The sequence below is a fragment of the Rissa tridactyla genome, chromosome 9 (assembly GCF_028500815.1).
Source record: "Rissa tridactyla isolate bRisTri1 chromosome 9, bRisTri1.patW.cur.20221130, whole genome shotgun sequence".
NCBI lineage: Eukaryota > Metazoa > Chordata > Aves > Charadriiformes > Laridae > Rissa > Rissa tridactyla.
The window spans coordinates 37,504,541-37,517,545 of record NC_071474.1 but is presented as its reverse complement, the minus strand read 5'-3'; the positions used below and the strand labels follow the sequence as shown (position 1 = coordinate 37,517,545).

General features: G+C 37.7%; 1 protein-coding gene across 8 annotated transcripts in view; it reads right to left on the bottom strand.

Annotated features, from left to right (window-relative positions):
- TENM1 (teneurin transmembrane protein 1) overlaps positions 1-13,005 on the bottom strand; it is a 942,055-nt gene that overhangs the window by 227,219 nt on the left and 701,831 nt on the right. The window lies entirely within an intron of this gene.

Sequence of the window (13,005 nt, the reverse complement as noted above, 5' to 3'; positions counted from 1 at the left end):
TTAGAGACAAGAGTCATTGATGGAGACTGAGGACAAATACTCTCTTCTACTGTCATCCTAACTAAAGCTTTAATTTGCCAAACTAATCCACTTACCAGCCAGCAAGAGGAATGGTTTTTATTTTAAGCACACTCTCGAAAATAACAAAAAGCCCTGGTATTTTCTCGAAGGTATCGACTAAAATCTACAAACCAAATGCTAAGCTACATTATGCTGCGGTGGCTCAATTTTTAAGTCATCTATCTCTTTATATCTTTCCTTTGCCATCAAAACATTCCTGAAGGTCTCAGTTGTAGCGACAGCCCGCATGGGCTAGCTTTCAGCTCAGGGAACAGCAGCTGCTTTTCTAGAGGGGCAGGGGAAGAAGATGGGCAGCAAAGTGAAAGAAGTGGCCATGGCCTCACTTTCCTATGCCAGAGTCCTGGAAGGTCGTTCTGTTTCCCTGATGTTGTTACTGTATCAGCTGACCCATCCCAGCAGCGCCGGCCATCCTTTCAGAGCAGCAAGACCAATGTGGGGGCCCTCCAGAGCGCTCCGTCATTGCTCCCATCTCTTGCTCACCTCCTTGCTCACAGGAAGAGGACTTAGTCTCAACCCTACACTTGAGAAGCTGCTACATATGCCACCTTCACTAGCTCTGTTCTCCAAGCCTCTCAAATGTCTTGAGGCATACTAAAAGGTTTGGTGGAGATGGCAAGGAGAAAATAGCCAAGATGCTGGGAAGCAGCTGTGTAGTTTCTGCAGTAGAGGGAATATTTGCCATTTGAACTTTATCTGCCTTTTCAATGAAGTGTTCTTCATGCTCTCTAGGGCCTGTTTAAAACTAGTACTTGGCTCATTGGTAGAAGGAAGGAGGAAAAGTAATTCAAGGCAGTAATTGTGGACACGAATGGAAGCTGAGGCTGGACACTACTGGTTTTCAATCCTACACAGACGCTTACAAGAGACTTTGAAACCTATAACACCCTCTGGGAAAAACTTTCCTTCCCATATGGCTAAGGTGGCAAACACAAAACATTCAGTCTTCAGAGAAGTCACATTTTTCGGAGATTTTCAAAGCTCATGGGGGCATGGGAGACATCGAGACAATCTTAAAGAAAGTTACTGGATATACCTAAGTACAGTGCTGCTCAGACAATGCCCTACTTCAAGTATTGTTTTAATTATGCATTATATCCACAAGAACAAGCTAGCTCCTTTTGGTTCAATTAGACAGCCGGGACCAAATCTTTGTATGACACAAAGAGCGCAAATATTGAAAGTGGACACTGAACCATTACAGCTGCTTTACACTCCTAACTTTTACTTTCTTTTCAACAGCATTAAATTAATAAGATCACCTTTATACAAAATATGGTTCCAAATTTTTTCTTTACCAAATTCAAAAAGGACTTGTACATAAACCAAGAAATCAAACCCCAGCAACAGTCCCAGATTACTAACCCAGAGCCTAGTGTCAATGAAATACAGACTTACTCCTATAAACAGGCTGATTCTACGCCAGCCTGAAAGGACTACATTGTTCATTTAAATGGAGGTTGCGGATGCCACTATTTCACCAAACATTTTTCAGTAACAAAGAGGTGAACCAATGCTTTCTTGTGAAACATTTGATTTAAAGTTCTGCATAACTGAGCTGAGCTACTATAAAACATAGACAGGAGCTTCACTCCACGTACTGCACCTGTGCTCTGAAGGAAAGGTGAATGCCAAATCTTGCTGGCTCACAGCTAGCAACGAGGGAGCTTCTCACGGGCAGGGGTACAGTCCTGGTTGTACAAGTCCATCAAAAATTTATGATGGTTAACACATGCTTTAGTAGATGACATAAAAAAGAGGAATAAATGTATACTGCCATTTAAAGAACTATATTATCAAAAAAAATTAAGATTTAGCTGCTAAAGCCACATAAAATTCAAGGAAAGTAAATTAGGCATATACATTTGGACAGTTGTATTTAAAGACACTCGCAGGTCTTTAGCGCTTCTCATAAGCGCTAATGAGAAGGTACTTCCAAAGTATTTGAATATTTTATTGATGTACATTGGGAAAAATTTATACTAAAAAACACACTTAATTATTTCCTATGAAATAAGAGAGCCAACAGGATTAATTATTAGCCTTAATACTGGTCTCAATTTTGACTGAGGCCCACACTGCAGAAATAACCTCCAATGAAACTGCCCCACAATTTTTTTATTTTTTTTTAATTCTCTCAGAAAGCAGTATTATTTCTATTTTTTAACTTAGATTTCTGCAAAGTACTACAGCAACACAGCGTTCTTTGAGTATGTCTCTATCAGCTAAATTACACCTTTTGATCTCCAGAAGCATCTTCTGAACATCCTCCCCTTTTGAAGCAGATTTCTACTTATTTTCACCAGCTGAGGAACTTCCCCGTAATTACAAATCTTCTCATAACTTCATGAACCATGTCAGTTGATGCCAGGTCCTCGGGGAGCAAGGATGCAGGCCCTCCTCTACACAGACGTCCACTCCGGGCAGATGTCTGCCCCTAGCAACCTGCAGCCCACGTTCTCAGTGTTTGCAATGACATATGCCAAGGGGAAAATTCATCCCAGTAAATCTCACAAATGTTAATTAGATTACACATGTTTAAGCAGCACAGAATTTACCCTTCAGTCTATAAGTTAATTCAAAATGTAGCAGCTAACATACTCAATATTTAAGCTATTTTTTTTTTTTGGCGGAGCAAAAGAAAGTGACTTTTTTATACTGTAACTCATATTCAACTGAAGTCTAACCCAGTATATTGGCTTAATGGGTCTATTTCTTAAGTACACAAGCCTTTGTAGTATTTTAACTCCCATGGGATGCATTTTCTGAAAAGCACTTAGAATGCCAAAAGTGGCCGCTTTTAGTCGGCCTATTTAACCTTGTTACTAAAATATTATGTATTTCCACAAGGAGATAAAGTTCAAGTGTGTATTTATGATAGATTTAGCCTTACCAAAAAGATACAGTCACAAGAGAAATGAGGGAACATTAATATGAAATTCAAGTTTTAGCATGAACTATAGACAGAGAAAAAAGGTTGCCGTTACGAATGTATATAGAAGATCATGATAGGATTTTCACCTCTGGAGCCTTGTGGTGCCTACTGTAACACAACTGTTAAAAACACAAGTATTTTATCCTTTAAGCATCTTAATTTTCCTGAAAAAAAACTCTTCAGAGATGAGCAGTTAAAGAGAAGCTTGATGCCACTGGCCAGTGGTGCCTTTGCTATTTAAGGTACTCACGTTGATATGAGAATTCGGCAGCTGAACAGGCAGCCAGCTCCAGCACTGCTCCAACTTTGGTCACCAACAGAGAGCTACTGAAAACTCCAGATACGCTCACCAAGTATTTATTTACTGCAGCATCAATTTAGTCACCAGTACAGTTAACAACTTACAGTTAGGCTTTTCATGCGTATATAAAATATTTATCAGTGCATCTTCAGGACTATTTCATTGTCCTTTGCATGGGCAGGAGTACTGTGTGCCAGCTACTCTTTCTGCAACTCTTTCTTTTTTTCCCGGTACAAGCAAAAGAAATAAATTACCCAAGTGAAAGACCATAGAGGTCCCGCTCTTCAACTTAGTATTTCTGCAATCTTAGTGGACTTGCAGGACTTGTGGAATTTCCACACTGTTGTCATTTGCCAAGAATTTTGCTGATTTCAAACAACTAACCGGGAGGGTAAATAAATATTTATTTATTTAAAATATAGAGAAGACTGTCCAAACAAAGTAAATAAAAGAGAATCACAAAACTAGCGCATAAACAGAGATGAGCACAAAGAACCTTCCCTTCCAATTTTCCTATTCCCTTATGGAAAAATGTTATTTTATGTTAATAACAGAATGACAAATAACGCTTACTTCAATTACTTAATCGACTGATCTGTTCAACTAGAGAAAGAGCTTACAGAAAAATATAAATTATTTATAAACCGGAAGAGTTTGGCAAGTTGCTATTACATACATTTTATGAAACCTATCATATGATTAAGCAATTCTGACTTACATATTTTAAAAGTCTCTTTAAATATCATGGATTCACAAATTTATTTTATCCTTGATCCTTGGTATGAGGTGGCTCTTACTCTGAGGATGCTCCCTACCCAAACACACACAAAATCAATTCTCCAGATGAAAACGTACAAATTGCTCTGTCTCTGCAGATGTTAAAGTCTAAAGGAGCCTAAGTAGCTCAAAAGCAAGGAGAAAATTTCAGTGTCTTGGAAGTTTACATCCACGGTACTTATTTTGGGCCAGTCTCCTTTCTGTTTCTCACCGGAGTCTATTTGAGAATACTTGGAACATCAGAGTCGAGGGAGCAGATTTGATACAAAAATCCTGAACAATAATGGAAGGAATCCCAGAAAGGCAAATAATATACATTAACTTGAATAGCGTCACATTTACGTTAGTTACCAAGCTGATGTCTCAAGGAGCGATAATGGGAATGCAGGGGAAAAACCACCCCAGTCATGCAGTTTTGAGGTTGGTGTAGGGTTTGGGATTTTCTAGTGTTACACTAAGGATTTATGTATGTTGTTTCACACTCTGAATTCATGTCAGTGGGTTAACCAGCAAGTGTATCGTATGTGTTTCAAAATGAGATAAAAGTCAGAGCAGCTACTTATGGCATAAGAGACTAGGAGAGAAGGGGAGGGAGGGAAGAAGGGAGGAAGAAATGCAAGTCAAATGGGGAAAGTGAAGTTCACATTCATTTTTGGAAGCAATACATATGCACCCTCCTAAATGAGAAATTTTGAGGGCGATTGAGCACTCTGCTAAATTCAGTGTGTTCAACGGCCCTTAAAATTTCTCATTTCTCACCTGAGGACCATTGTTTACTGGCTGTACACTGGACTTGAGAATTAAATGCACAGAGATCTTAAGCTACTTCATAAAGTCATTCATGTAACACAACCTGCTAGATAACTTTATGAATGTCTTTGTGTGTTTACATTTCATTTAGTCTAAGATCTTACTTGTTTCCATGTTGTTCCAATGTGCCACATCTTTCCTAGGATGATATAATTCAAAGACATTAAATTTCAGTAACCATTCATATGAAAATCATTGAGGAAGAAGCCAAAAATCAATTAATTTGCAAAAGCACATTACACTGACTATTAATTGTCTTTAGAAATCTCATGTTTATCACCAATTATACTATTATCACAGCCCAAAACACATTCTCAGCTACATTTATTCTAATAAAAAAATGGATATACCTATTACACGTAAATAAACTGAACATTAAAGATACCATTTGAATTTCTGTACTTGTATATCAAATGCATCATATTGTATGGTTTCTTTTACTGTATTTCAACTTTCCCTTGCATTCTCTTATCTATGGAGTTTATTTTCTTACAGTAATCTCCAACAAAAACCAGAGATGCTAGGAAGTTAAAAATAACAGTAATAACAAATAAAGGAGGACTAAAAGAAGAATCAGGGTCTGCTATAACACTAAGGAGTTTCACGAAATTTGCAGATTAGGCAGCTCAGGGATTAGGAAAGGAGGCTGCACTTTCAGGAAACTCTTTGGCTTGTGAAATTTATGAGAAAGTAAGAAACTCTTTGTTCCTCAGGTCCTTCCCCAGAGAAAGCAGGGGGTGAGGTTCTAACCAGTGCCTCATGGCAAGTATCTTTCTAGTCTCTTTTTCAGATTAATTGTTCAATCTTAAAGAAAGAGGGCAGGAGCAGACTAAACCTATTTTTAAAAATGCTCCTGGAGTTCTCAGATATTAATTTCTATTTTTATTACTATTAAAATCAACATGAATACAAAAATGTACTTCTCAAATTCTGCATGGAAATCATCCCAATCCTATGAGGACATAGGCAAACTCTCTCTCTCCCCAAAAGTGGAATAGTCTTTTTGTAGATCACTGGAAATTTTTAATGTTGCAGATTTTGTTTTTCAAGAGTAACTAGCAGGATGCCGGACAGAAGGCTCCTGTAGCTACAGTGTGGATACCGTGGGTCTCAGTTTAATTTAGGAAGAAACATGGTCATTATCTGATTGACTAGGAATTTAATCCTTCAAGTTCAAATACATTTTAAGTGGTGCTGGCTATAGCATTTCCTATTCCTTAAGTGTGGCTTTATGAGGTAAAGTACTTTCATTCACAGATTCCGTTAAAGAGAAATTTCTATTGCAGGGACTCATAAATATCTCTCTTTTAATGAATTTTAGAGTTATAAAACCATAGCAAATGCCAGGAGTTAGCATTTAACCTAAATTTCTGATAAAGGAAACCTACTTAATCTCAAATAATGACCACAGTAACTCTACTCTACTAAATACAAGAGGAAAAAAAAAATCTAATTATCACAAATGAGAAAGAACCTCAATATCATTTGTGAGGATAAATGAAGTTCTTCTAACACTACAGTTGAAATGGAGTTTGGAAAAGCTTGACTTACAATACATTCAATTACAATTTCATTCTCCATATGCAAAAATCTATTAGGAAATGAATACTTTTCAAGAAAAAAGATTTTCTGTTTCAAAAAACCTTATTCTAAGCGTTAAGAAAAGCACTGCAACTTTCTTTCAAGAGTTTTAAAGGTCCCTTACAAGTTTTGGCATTTGTGTATGTGTTTCAGGGAAGCAATAAATAATGGATAATTTTTTTTCAAAAAGCAAGATGAAACCCTTGTGAAGGACAGGAGAACTATGAATCAAATCATCTACAGCAGATTAACTAACTTTTCTCTTTGAAAATGTTTCATATGAATAAATACTCTTCCTCAAAGAAGAGTTTCCTTATTTTAAAGTCTGTATGGCACTTAAGAGAAGAAAGATTGTCAGAACTATTAAAGAAGACTGTAAGCTGTATACTAACATTCTTCAAAGTGAAATTACCCCCAGTTTGTTGCTATCTCCCTACAAACTTGAACTCAACTCAGAATTTTCTGAGTTGATAGAATTTCTGAATGTAGTTACATTTAAAGCAGAATGACTTTCATTCAAACATCAATCTTAGAGGTTTCATGACAGTATCACTTTCTAGTAGAACTTAAAACGGAAATATGAAATGAATTTCCACAAATTCTTTTGATTCTGGTTTATAAAATATTTTTAAAATATACCTTTTGTTTTTAAAAATAATGACACTGTTTCTTTCTTAAAATTCCAGTCAAAGCATTGACATGAGCATCAAAGCCTTTTTTAAATAAAAGATATGCAAAGCAGGTATCTTTATAAATTTCACTGACTTAGTGTTAGAAGGCAACACATTTAAAAATCCAGAATTCTAAAATCTGATTTAATTTACAGTGCTGTATATGCAGCAGTGAATTCTATGAAGCCAGTGGTCTGGGTAAAGAAGGCAGGACTTAGGCTTCAGTGTGACCGTCTCAGAGTAAGCATCTGGCAAGCGCTTATCTTCATGATGATGGAAATAATTTTAGAAAGCTTCTATCAACAGAGATTTACCAGAAATGTTCTCCTTTACTGATGGGACATTCAACAGACCTGAAGCACTCAGACCACAGACGCTGCTCAAAAAGAATGATCACAGAGTAACTCAGCACCTCACCTTAACTTTCACCAAAAACTAGGAAGCTCTAATATAATTGTGAAATTGCTTAAGAGAGTATCAAGGATACTACTATCCATTTTCCTTTGAAGTGAGATGAATGGAGGGCAGGTAGCAAAGGGAGGCAGGTTGGAGCGGAGGAAGGCAGTTTGTATCACCCTGTGCCAGTTTCAGTGACCGCTCAGGGAATGTCTTCTTCCCCATACAAAACAGTGCAAGTGAGAGAACGGCTTCTGCAAGACTGCATTGCCCAAGCTGCACTTGTTCACATTCCAGCTGACAAATTGTTAAAAATACTGAAAACTAGGAAAAAGTATTTGCAATAGAGCAGGTGTTACAGAGAGGTCTAAGCACCTAGAGGCAAAAGCCCTTCAAGGAAGGGGCGATGTGTGAGGCAGTCCCCAGCATCACCTTGTGTGGTCACAGAACGAAGAGGAGAACAGTGCCCTGTGTGCAAGAGCACCAAGACCAGTTGCTGCCGTCACTGTGTTGCCACCACAGAAGCAAGGGAAACAGGAGCAACAGCCTCTCCTGGGGTGTGAGGTCCCACCAGCTGCTCCTAGCAAGAGGCTCGCTCTCAGTTGGAAGCCCAGCAGCAGGACCCGGCAGCCAGTAACTCCCCCTCGGCTGCCCCTCAGAGCCAGGGTACGGTTGTCTTCATGGCACAGCACGAGACATTCTGTTTGACTGTTTGTATTGTGATCTCAGGGGCTTTCTAATGTGAATAGCAGATCTACTTTGTATTTTACCTTTTGCAATTTGTCATCGTAGTAAGTTGCAGAAATGAGTTTTGAGGTCGATAAGGCTTTACTTTCCTCTTGAACCTCTGCAAGCAGAAGGGTTAGGAAAGCTAACAAGCAACCGGGACATTTGGGCAAATAGTGTGCGGAGAAGGAGGGTGCTGCCTGTTCCATGTTCCACCGCCTCCAAGCACATGACTGGGCCAGGATGGAACAAGGTGAAGAGGGAGAGGAGATTCAACACAAGCCATTGCCCCCCTCCAAACGAACAAACCTCAGACAGGATTAGCATATGTATTCTTTTCCTCATGTTTTGAATCTGCTCAAAATCCAGAGCAGAAAATGGCTAACAGAAATCAAAAGAGAAAAAGCTGCTAGTGAGAGACAAAACACAGCAGCGGCAAGAGCGAGTATCTTTGTAAATCTTGACAGACGCTCCTGGCTTTGAACGCTGAACTATTTGCTGTGATTTTTGATAAGTTGGGAAGCATAATGAACCAGAACAAGCATTACATATTACTATGGAGACATAAATGCTTGACCCTTTCTGGTTACTCAGGTAAAAACTTGACAAATCCCAGTCTGCAAGCTTCCAGTGTCACCAAGTCTGCTGTCACGGCAAGCAGACACACACATACTGCCAGCCAACCTCGGGGATCAACACCACCACGAATGCTGTCAATCCTGAAAGTGTATCTGATACCTCTCCCAAGCATACACAGCTAAAAAGACTGTCTACTGGAGCCAAAATTTGAAATTTTCATCCGTTGTTTTCTTGTTGGGACATCTAACATCTGCAGAATACTATACCTGATTTTATACTTCTTTCTTTTGGCTTTTTTATGTATACATATATATACACACATATGTGCATGAAATATTTGATATACATAAGCATAGATATAGAAGTATATAAATAGAGAACTTTTAGGATCTTAAAATAACTGAAGTCAGAAGGAGTTTTGGCAGTCAATAGCACATCCCTCTGCTCAAAGGAGGGCCAAATTAGACCAGGTTGCCCAGGGGTCTTAATGAAGAGTATCAGAGTCCTTCTACAGAGCAAAGACTGCTGGCAAGACTGATACTGTGGAACACAGAGTGCCATGAAGCATTTTAAAAACATCTCTTAGGTGAGGTTTTCAAGAGACACTGGGTTATGCCTCAACAATAAAATTGGAAATGCAACTTTGTTTCCATGATTTTGAAAATCCAACCCACAGACTGATAATTCACTAACCACTTTTAAGTGTGTAATCATCTTTTCCACTAAAAAAAAATTTTAAAATATGACCTCAGACTGCAAGTTATCCCCTGTTAGAGCTTAGGATGACTAAACAGTTTCATTTTGCCCTATTTCGGATTATACGTGCACATAGTTGCACGGTTTTTTTCTTTTTTACAGATCTTTCAAAAATTTACATGTTGTGGACACACCTTACATGATCTTATAAATGAACATCTACTATGGAAGCACTGTATTTTTTAATTTAGCTTGAACTGCCAAATAACATTCAGACCAACAAATATACCCTTCAGATTACTCTTGGAATGAGGAAAGGAGAAAGCATGCGCATGTGTACAAGCTCTTCAGTACTTCCATTCACATCCAATTACATCCAGCTGCCAATCTGACATCAATAAGAACATACAAAAGACAACTTGGCACATCCGTTCCATTTGATTAGCCGACTGGGGATACAGCTTGTCAGTCAAATAACCCCTCTTCCCCCAAAAAACTCGAGGGGTTTGTCACCAAATGTTCCAACTGATCAAGAAACAGGAGATTAAACTGCCTTCAAAAAATTCTGACCACTTCTGCTCCCTTCTTTCTTCAAGTGTTTGGTTTACCAAAGGGATTTCAAGAACAGCAGCTTAAACTCAAAGCTCAGCTCTACTGCAGTTTAAATAATATTAAGACAATTTAATGGAAATAATTGGTTTTGCATATCTTTTTTTTTTTGATACATACTGTCACAATAACTATTTTTCAACTAATTTCCTTCCAAGACCTTAATTAGATTTTCAAATATTTCCAGGTATTATTTCTTCTACATTATACTTCTATAAGTAACTATATTTATATAGTTATAATTATTATATTTATAGTTATATATAACTATATAACTATATATATATAACTATATATATAACTATATATATATAACTATATATATATAACTATATAACTATATATATATATATAACTATAACTATAATTATTATAGTTATAGTTATAAATTATAAAGACTATTACTTCCTGTTTCAGCAACTACAAAACAGGGCAATTTTTGGTTTTATACCATCAAGATGCATCAGAGCAACTCAGCTGAAAGCAGCGCAGTCATTCTAGGTGTGCATCCCCGGAAAACACACTGTAGCATCAATATCACACAGCATCATTATTATTTAAATTAAATATACAGTTCTTAAAACATATTTTACCCTAAAATGCACATCATGATTACCAAGGAAAGATTATAAAAAGTTATTAAAGTTCCTAAGCATGTAGTATGGTATCTACAAAGTTTTCCGTCTCAAGATTTGATGTAGAGCTCTAAAAGAGGGAACTACCACCATCATTCCTGTGCTGTACCAAAGGGAACTAAGTATGAGAAGAATTCCAAAGCACACCAAATCACAAGACCTCTGTACATTTTCACGAAGTTTAAACAAGTGCTGTGAGTCCCCATGATCCACCATCAAAATTCATCCAAACTTTGGGAACACAGCCACTACACAAAGAAATAAGCCCAGTATTTTTATGTGGGTAGGAGCACCTGGCTTCGTTTTTTGCAGCTCTAAACCTCTTTGATTTCGTTGCCCTTTCGTAATGTGAGTTCTGATTGTTTTAAAATAGAAAGTGGCTTATTTAGGTATATAATACCCATTTTAACACCTATTCTAGTCACTCACTTTAAAAACTCCAGCCTGGGATTTAACCACACAGCATTTTTATCTTTCACACAGACACAGCCATATAATTGGTAACTGGGAAGTAACAAGTCACTGACTGGTCAGCATTAAAATGGGATTGCTCGCCTTTGAAAATTAGCAAGCAGCCACCTGCTCTTTCTAATATATATCTCAGGTAATGTTGACTATCCACAACTAAAACCAAATCCCCTTCATCATCAAATAAATGGATATATTTGTCTTGCTAATGTATATAAAAATGACTGGGAGGCTGAATACCTAACGTGAGATAGCTAGAAGTTGTTAACAACTTTCCTGAAAAAAGAAATTAGAAAATGAAATCATTTGTTTGGTTCTTAACAGACTGAAAAACAAAGGAGGAGCTACACACAGTATTAGTATTCCCCATAAAAATTGCTTCTGAAGTTTTCCAGCATCTGCCTTTGAGACATTTTATATGTGGAATAGAAGATGCACACTGGGGGCCTTCTTCAAAGCGAACATACCTTGTATTCTGCAGCGGTGGGCAACCGAAAGCCTGTGAGCTCACCATAGTTCTTGGTTCTTCGAAGCTGCTGGATCAATGATGCTTGGGAAGACTCAAAGTTATGAGCCTCCACAGCAGCTGAGAGTACTCTAACCCAAAGAAACCAAACCAAAAGGGCACTAACAGATTAGCCTACAGTAGCCCTGTAAACTCTTCCGTGCCCTGAAGGAAAGTTTGCCATAGGCAGCTAAGCAAAGCTCACGTCTTGCTGTATTGCTGGAAATGCTTTATGCCTCCTTATGAAAAAGTCACACAGTTGGAGATGAACTAATTGAGGTGGTGGAGACAGTAACACAGAAGGCACTTAGAATGTAATTAAGCCATGATCAGAAAGGGACACATAAGGGAGAAAGCACTCAAAACAGAGACTCCAGGGAAATACCAGATTCAAGCAAAAATGAGAGCAACTGTGTATTTAAACCGTGTTCAAAGACATTTATATATACTGCTAAAAGAATTTGTGCAGATATAAATTCAAACACTAAGGCCACAGCTAACCAGGAAAAAAAGAAATACACCTTTGTTTTAGGTAACCTTCATGCACTTTAACGTGCGCCAGAGAGACAGGTGTTTTGACGGGAAGAAGAGGGGCCCATCCTGCACCTGAGTGATACTGAATCATGCTGGCAATCTAAGAACAAGAATGCTAACAGAAGCATTAAGTGTCTCATTTCTTTTGGTTTTATTCTATAAAAACACACTTTAGCTCTACTGTTAGCTCTCTGGAAGGACTGTAGCAGCATATACTGAAAAGCACAGTTCATCCATATACTCACTATGTTAAGGAGGGGGAAAACAAACAAACCAAAAAGAGTACAAACATGTAACTATAAACTTCACCATCTTGACTTACCACATATGACAAACTCTCTTTGTGACAAACTGCAGTCTAGAGAGAGTCTACAGAATTTAGTGCCTATTTTTCCCTCAGTCTTAACTATTTTACGGGGGGGGGGGAAACCGTATCAGAAAAAATACAAGCTAATATCAAGCTATATAAAATTTTATTTCAATTAAAAAAAAGGAAATGCTTAAATATCCTTTTGTACAAAGGTTTTTTCTAGCAGACATCTTTATGTTTTAAACAGACCTTAAAGCTCTTTTCCATTGTTTTTCCCTATTAAATTTGTTTCATGCAAACCTGCTGTGTTCAGAGTCTTCACAAGAAACAGTTCCCCCATAGAGTTCAAGTCACATGTGGATTTTGCCTTTTTTCATATCATCTACCATTCAGT